The 7,175-nt window shown below is 53.4% G+C and overlaps 1 pseudogene; it reads left to right on the top strand.

Annotated features, from left to right (window-relative positions):
* Positions 1-1,280: 1,280 nt before the first annotated feature.
* Positions 1,281-4,710, top strand: LOC124677031 (annotated as a pseudogene).
* Positions 4,711-7,175: the final 2,465 nt, after the last annotated feature.

Genomic DNA, 7,175 nt, shown 5'->3' with positions numbered 1-7,175 from the left:
ATGTGCTGCCAATGAAGAGTACGATGTAGTTAGTCAGACTTCAGAATACACTCAAATAATATGCCGCCAAAAACTATTGGTCCATGTAGCACTAATTGGAGGGGGTAACTAATCTCTTTAGTTCTAACAATTCATCCTCTAGCATTTGATACCTGCCCAATGGAACACATAGTGGTAATGGAGGGACTTGATCCCCCACCCCACCCACACACATCTATTACTGCGAGACTAAACTACGGGCTCATAGTTCTTGGCACACTTCCACGACATTGTGCGGTGTTTCATCAACTGTTTGTGTGCACATATATGAGGTTTAAACCCTGAAGCAATCAAAGAAGCAAACCCTAGACAACAATTGCCTTAGATGTTGTTCGCATCGGTTTCCCTCGTCTATGTGACCAATTTTGCATGAAAGGCAAGGGAAACCACGACTGCATATCTTTTTAGTGTGATTTTAGTTCTTGCTACATAAGACTCGACGGCTGAGGCAAGTCCTACATAATACGAGTCCCACACCTAGTATGGTTATTGTGACTGAGGCTATCAACACACTTGGAATGAACTTTGATGTAAGTTTAGTTTTATGTAGAATCCTGGTTGACGCTAACATGATTTGCTTAGTCAATTAACAAAAATAAATGTGGGCTACATGCATCAACCAATGAAGAAGCCAAAAGAGGTAACAAAACTTTAATTTATGCTAATTGTTAAATTTTGATTGTTCTCCAAAGAAAAAAAAGATTTTCTTGTTCATGTGTTGATACAAGATTTAACGAACATTTTTTTGCCGATAATAAGCACTTTATTACATGATAAGCAATACACCCGGCAGCTTTAAGAACATCATTGTGTTCATTGATGGACAAGCCTAACTCGACAAAAAAATTATTTGAATTTCATAATGAAGTTGTGGACTTGTAGTACGATGCAATAGCCGTACAAATGGTCGCCTCCTGCTAAAAAGATAGAAAATCCACTAAACGATGTCAGGGGCCGTGAACAGACGTTTGTTTGTAGCACGGAAGTGAAAATGAAATGCCCCCAAATCCAGAGGAAATCTTTTGCTAAGCGTGTGGTGACGTCAACTCCTTTGTTGATTGATTGAGTGCTACTAGTTCTCCGCGTGCGTGCATCAGCACTGGCAATCGCGATTTGGCGCCACACGTACGCGGCAGCAGTGTGAGCATACGTGAACGCCTCTAGCTAGCTTCCCTGCCGTTTCCATGGCTATATAAACCCCGCGCCACCACCTAGACATCTTCCAAGAGCAGAACGCCATTCTGAGCTTCTGAGCTTGTGATCAAACACACCCATCCAAAGACTTGGTTCCTCTCACCTTGTGCCGGCGACAATGGCGGCTTCAGTCGACTACAAGCGTCAGGTGTCCACCCACCCATGGCCGAGCAATGCGCAGCCCAAGGGCGCCTTCGACCTCTTCTCCTCCTCCAACTCCGGCGGCAGGCGCCGCCCGGGCCCGGACTCGGACTCCGACGACGAGGACAGCATTCCCCGGACTGGCGCTCGCTCTACAGCCCGCGCCTGGACGTGGAGCCGTCCGTCAAGGACCCGCGCGACGAGGCCACCTCCGACGCCTGGGTGAAGCGCCACCCGGCGCTGGTCCGCCTCACCGGCAAGCACCCCTTCAACTCCGAGCCGCCGCTGCCCCGCCTCATGTCCCACGGCTTCATCACCCCTGCCCCGCTCCACTACGTGCGCAACCACGGCGCCGTCCCCAAGGCCGACTGGTCCACCTGGACCATCGAGGTCACCGGCCTCGTCAAGCGCCCCTGCCGGATCACCATGGAGCAGCTCGCCACGGAGTTCGAGGCGGTGGAGCTCCCCGTCACGCTGGTGTGCGCGGGGAACCGCCGCAAGGAGCAGAACATGGTGCGCCAGTCGGCGGGCTTCAACTGGGGGCCCGGGGCGGTGTCCACCTCCGTGTGGCGCGGCGCGCGCCTCCGCGACGTGCTGCGGCGGTGCCGCGTCATGGGCGAGGCCGCCGGCGCCGACAACGTGTGCTTCGAGGGCGCCGAGGACCTGCCGGGAGGCGGCGGGTGCAAGTACGGCACCAGCCTCCGCCGCGCCGTCGCCATGGACCCGGCGCGGGACGTCATCCTCGCCTACATGCAGAACGGCGAGCCGCTCGCGCCCGACCACGGCTTCCCCGTGCGCCTCATCGTGCCGGGCTTCATCGGCGGGCGGATGGTGAAGTGGGTCAAGCGCATCCTGGTGGCCTGCAACGAGTCCGAGAGCTACTACCATTACCGGGACAACCGCGTGCTGCCGTCGCACGTCGACGCCGAGCTCGCCAATGCCGAAGGTACTTTTGCTTGCTCCATTCTAGTTTTGTTGGTGCACGCACCAGAGGAAGGAACATGTAACGGTGAACTAATCTGACGGTGTTGTTTTGGATGGATGTTGCAGCGTGGTGGTACAAGCCGGAGTGCATGATCAACGAGCTCAACATCAACTCGGTGATCGCCACGCCGGGACACGACGAGGTGCTACCTATCAACGCGCTGACGACGCAGAAGCCGTATACGATGAAGGGATATGCATACTCCGGTGAGTTCCCCTTCCTCCTTCGCTCGTCATCTCACAGACATCACCCGTGCCGTATACGGTGCTTGTCTCGTACGGTTCTAGTACATGTATTTTCCTTTCTTCAAAAGGAATATAAGTATACAAGTTATTTTTAGCATAAGAAACAAAAAAGTAGAAGTTGTTTTGGAATTTGGTTTGGGCTAGGCCTGCAGCCTACTCATTCCTGAAGCCCAGCTTGGTTTGGGCCTTACCATGTTCAGTTGGGGATTTGTTTTGGATTCAAAAAAAGAGTTGGAGATTTATTTTGCGCCAAAACTTGTGGAGATTTGTTTGTACTGATTGTGCTTCCGTTTTGTTTAACCAGGCGGTGGCCGAAAAGTTACACGGGTAGAGGTGACCTTGGACGGCGGCGAGACGTGGCAGGTGTGCGACCTCGACCACCCCGAGCGGCCGACCAAGTACGGCAAGTACTGGTGCTGGTGCTTCTGGTCGGTCGACGTCGAGGTCCTCGACCTGATGGGGGCCAAGGAGATCGCCGTGCGAGCGTGGGACGAGGCCCTCAACACCCAGCCAGAGAAGCTCATCTGGAACCTGATGGGGATGATGAACAACTGCTGGTTCCGGGTGAAGATCAACGTGTGCCGGCCGCACAAGGGCGAGATCGGGCTGGTGTTCGAGCACCCCACGCAGCCGGGGAACCAGTCCGGCGGCTGGATGGCGCGGCAGAAGCACATCCAGACGACCTCCGAGACCACGCAGGGCACGCTGAAGCGGAGCACCTCCACGCCCTTCATGGCCACCGCCTCCGCGCAGTACACCATGTCCGAGGTGCGCCGGCACGCGTCCAAGGAGTCGGCGTGGATCGTGGTCCACGGCCACGTCTACGACTGCACGGGCTTCCTCAAGGACCACCCCGGCGGCGCCGACAGCATCCTCATCAACGCCGGCTCCGACTGCACGGAGGAGTTCGATGCCATCCACTCCGCGAAAGCGCGCGGGCTCCTCGAGATGTACCGCGTGGGAGAGCTCGTCGTCACCGGCCCCGACTACGTGTCACCGCAGAGCAGCCACGCCGACCTCACCGCCATTGTCGAGGCCCCTCCTGTTCCCCAGGCGCCACCCGTCTCCACCGTTGCGCTCGCCAACCCGCGGGAGAAGGTGCCGTGCCGGCTCGTGGGCAAGAAGAACGTGTCCGACAACGTGCGGCTGTTCCGGCTCGCGTTGCCGTCGCCGGACCAGAAGCTCGGGCTGCCGGTCGGCAAGCACGTGTACGTGTGCGCCTCCATCGGCGGGAAGCTGTGCATGCGCGCGTACACGCCGACGACCTCCGTCGAGGAGGTCGGCCACGTGGAGCTCCTCATCAAGATCTACTTCAAGGACGAGGACCCCAAGTTCCCCGCCGGCGGGCTCCTGTCCCAGTACCTGGACTCCCTACCGCTGGGCTCGCCCGTCAGCATCAAGGGCCCCGTGGGCCACATCGAGTACGCCGGCCGCGGCAGCTTCACGGTGAGCGGCGAGCGGCGGTCCGCGCGCCGGCTGGCCATGGTGGCGGGCGGGACGGGGATCACGCCGGTGTACCAGGTGATCCAGGCCGTGCTGAGGGACCAGCCCGGCGACGACACGGAGATGCACCTGGTGTACGCGAACCGGACGGAGGACGACATGCTGCTGCGGGAGGAGATCGACGCGTGGGCCGCCGCGCACCCGGCGCGGCTCAAGGTGTGGTACGTGGTGAGCAAGGTGGCGCGCCCGGAGGACGGGTGGGCGTACGGGGTGGGGAGGGTGGACGAGCGGGTGCTCAGGGAGCACCTGCCTCTGGGCGGCGACGGCGAGACGCTCGCGCTCGTGTGCGGGCCGCCGGCGATGCTCGAGTGCACGGTGCGGCCGGGCCTGGATAAGATGGGGTACGATCTCGACAAGGATTGCCTCGTCTTCTGAGCAGATACTGGCCGGCGCACGAACAGTGCACGGTTCAGCTGTACATAGTACATACGGAGTAGCATAGTAGGCCCGGGGAGTCAGAATTTTCTCGAGTTCTGGTGCATAGTGGCGGTGGTCGATCGGGTGGTGATGGCCAAATTGGACATGGGGAATGTGCACGTTGTCCTTTGTCGTGTCGGTATATGTATGAATCGGTGACACTGCTATAGCTTGCCTAGAGCAATAAATATTTCAACATCATTTGGGAAAACATATGTGTCAAGTGTCACCAAGGCACGCTCAGCTGATGGCTCGCTAGAGAGGATGAAAACTGAGCGAAAACAGACATAGCTGATCGCTGCCACATTTGTTTTGGACAGGTCTAGGGAGCAAACGGTGGCTCGTTTGTCTAACCTGGCTCTCACCCGGAAAAGGAAAGTTTCGCTTGTGTCATAGCTATTTACGGAAAGTACTTATTACCAGCACAAGGTGACCACGCACCAGTCCCCAATCGCTCGCACCAAACAATAACGGGTCTCCACGTGGCACCTACTCGTTGCAGGTGTAAAAGCAATTTCACACAGCATGTGTTCACGTGATTTATACTGTGCTTTTTCGGCAAAAAACAAGCGGCTCACAAAAATGATATTACATATTACTGCCTGCTAAAAAAATTGGCTAGAAGACACAGCATCAGTTTGTACATTGCATGTCCATGTTGAAAATATTAACGACACAAGAATTTTTTTATATCTTAACATTCAACATAGCCATATAAACCTACAACTTTATATGACTTGTTGACACAACAACGGTAGTTGGAAAAAGCCAACCAAAGGATGAACTCCAAAAAAGCTGGTGGCAGTTAACTGTCATCGTCTCCATCGCCCAACTCCCTGGAGACTAGGCGGCGGCCAGATCCAATCTCCATCGGCGTAAGATCTAGGTCCCTCTCCCTCCGCTTGCCGCTCCGGCGGCAGGAGGGGGAGGGGACCTCGTTCCTCCTCCGTTTTGTAGTTAGGGCTTGGCTGCTGTGGTGCGTCGTTGGGGTGGTGGGAGCGGCGCCCGAGCAAATAAATCTGCCTCAACTCCACTCCCACACCGGCGGCGACCTTCACGGCGATGTCTCGGAGTTGTTGGCAACGTGTGCTTGTCGATCTTTCAGGTTGGCAGCTTGGTTTTCTCGCCGATCTTCAGATCTGGCGAGATCTGTTTCTCGACGTGTCACTGGCGCTTGTCGTTGTCCACGACGGCGCTGGGGGCCGGGGCGAGGTGGTTCTTCTGGAGCGAAGATGTTGGTCCGGAGGTGGTTGGTATGCGGTTCTTCTCCGACTTCGTCGATGGGAGGCGGCGTATCTTGGTCCAAGACAGACACGGGGACGTCCCCGGTCGACGTGCCACGGCGACATGTGCCTCGCTGCTTGCGGCGAGGCCCGTTCATTGACTCACAAAGCCTCGTTGGCGATGGTGCTTTTTTGGATCTTGCAATGGTGGAGGCTCGGCGTCACTTCTTGCGTCCGTCTCGGCAGCGTTGGAATTGGGCGGCGGCCGCTGGCTACGGTGGTTGCAGGAAACCCTAGGGATCATTTTGTATTTCTCGATCTTTTAGGATTTTATCTGCAAATTTAGGATAATCATTTTATCCCGGTTTGTCTTTTAGTTTCCACATGTGTTGCTTCATGTAACTTGGTTTTCGATTAATGAAATATGTGGTTCTCAAAAAAAAAATGGTAGTTGGAAAAAAGGCCAAGAATGAAGAAAACAAAGCTCGACTAGTTGACATCTTCCAAAAATTGGTTGTTGATTGCTTCAAGCAGGTTAAGCACCCACCTTTCTCCTATCCAGATTGTTGCCGAACCAAAAAGCAACAAGCAATTGTTATGTTGCATTGTCATCTAGGTAACTTATGTACTTTCTTCCATTATTCTCCATTTTTCATTGAAATGATTCAGGAATCTGGCTAGAAAAAACAGAGAACCATCAGTGTATACCAAGATAATTGAAAGTTGCTGATGTTGTCCAAGCAAAAGTCTAGCTAGGAGGCAACTTATCACTGAAAGTTAGGCACAACTAGGAGGCATTGGCGCGGCGCACGCCGCGCCCGTGTCCTCTTGTTTGTAGAAAATCTTATTAAGTCTGAATTAACGGCACAGGGTGAACAGAATATTAATCGCGTATACACTGTTAACGGTGCTTGTTACAAAGGGACGGGGTACAAACTACATTCATTGTATGACATTTTTACATGGCATATGTGGAGGCGACTGAACATGAGAACTTCATAGTTTTACTTTTCAGGGTGAAAATCCAAAGTCTCATCTTAATTGGTTATGCCTGGCAATGTCTTTGTTTAAGGCATTGTTTTTTAGAGCGAGAACTTTCTTCAGGGTGATAAACTAAGATCTATGATCGGGTGAGAACAGCGGTTGTGCACTATTTCCTTCTTGGCATCGTTTATGAAGAAGTTGGACTTCTAGTATTGTTTTAGTGGTATTAGTGCGGCTGTTTCAAGAAATAAATCATTGTAGCGAGACTTTTCTTTTTTTAATTCTTTTTTTATTTGTACATATGTAATGGTATTAGCGCAATATATTGTTGCATAGGCTGGATGTAATTGAAATCTCCGCGATATAAATATATATACTCTTTCAATTTAATTCGGCTTCCGGGTGCATATGCTCCCTCTACCAAAAATTATATTTTGAAATGTT

Source organism: Lolium rigidum, chromosome 7, assembly GCF_022539505.1.
Source record: "Lolium rigidum isolate FL_2022 chromosome 7, APGP_CSIRO_Lrig_0.1, whole genome shotgun sequence".
NCBI classification, from domain to species: domain Eukaryota; kingdom Viridiplantae; phylum Streptophyta; class Magnoliopsida; order Poales; family Poaceae; genus Lolium; species Lolium rigidum.
This window is presented reverse-complemented; position numbering and strand designations above follow the sequence as displayed.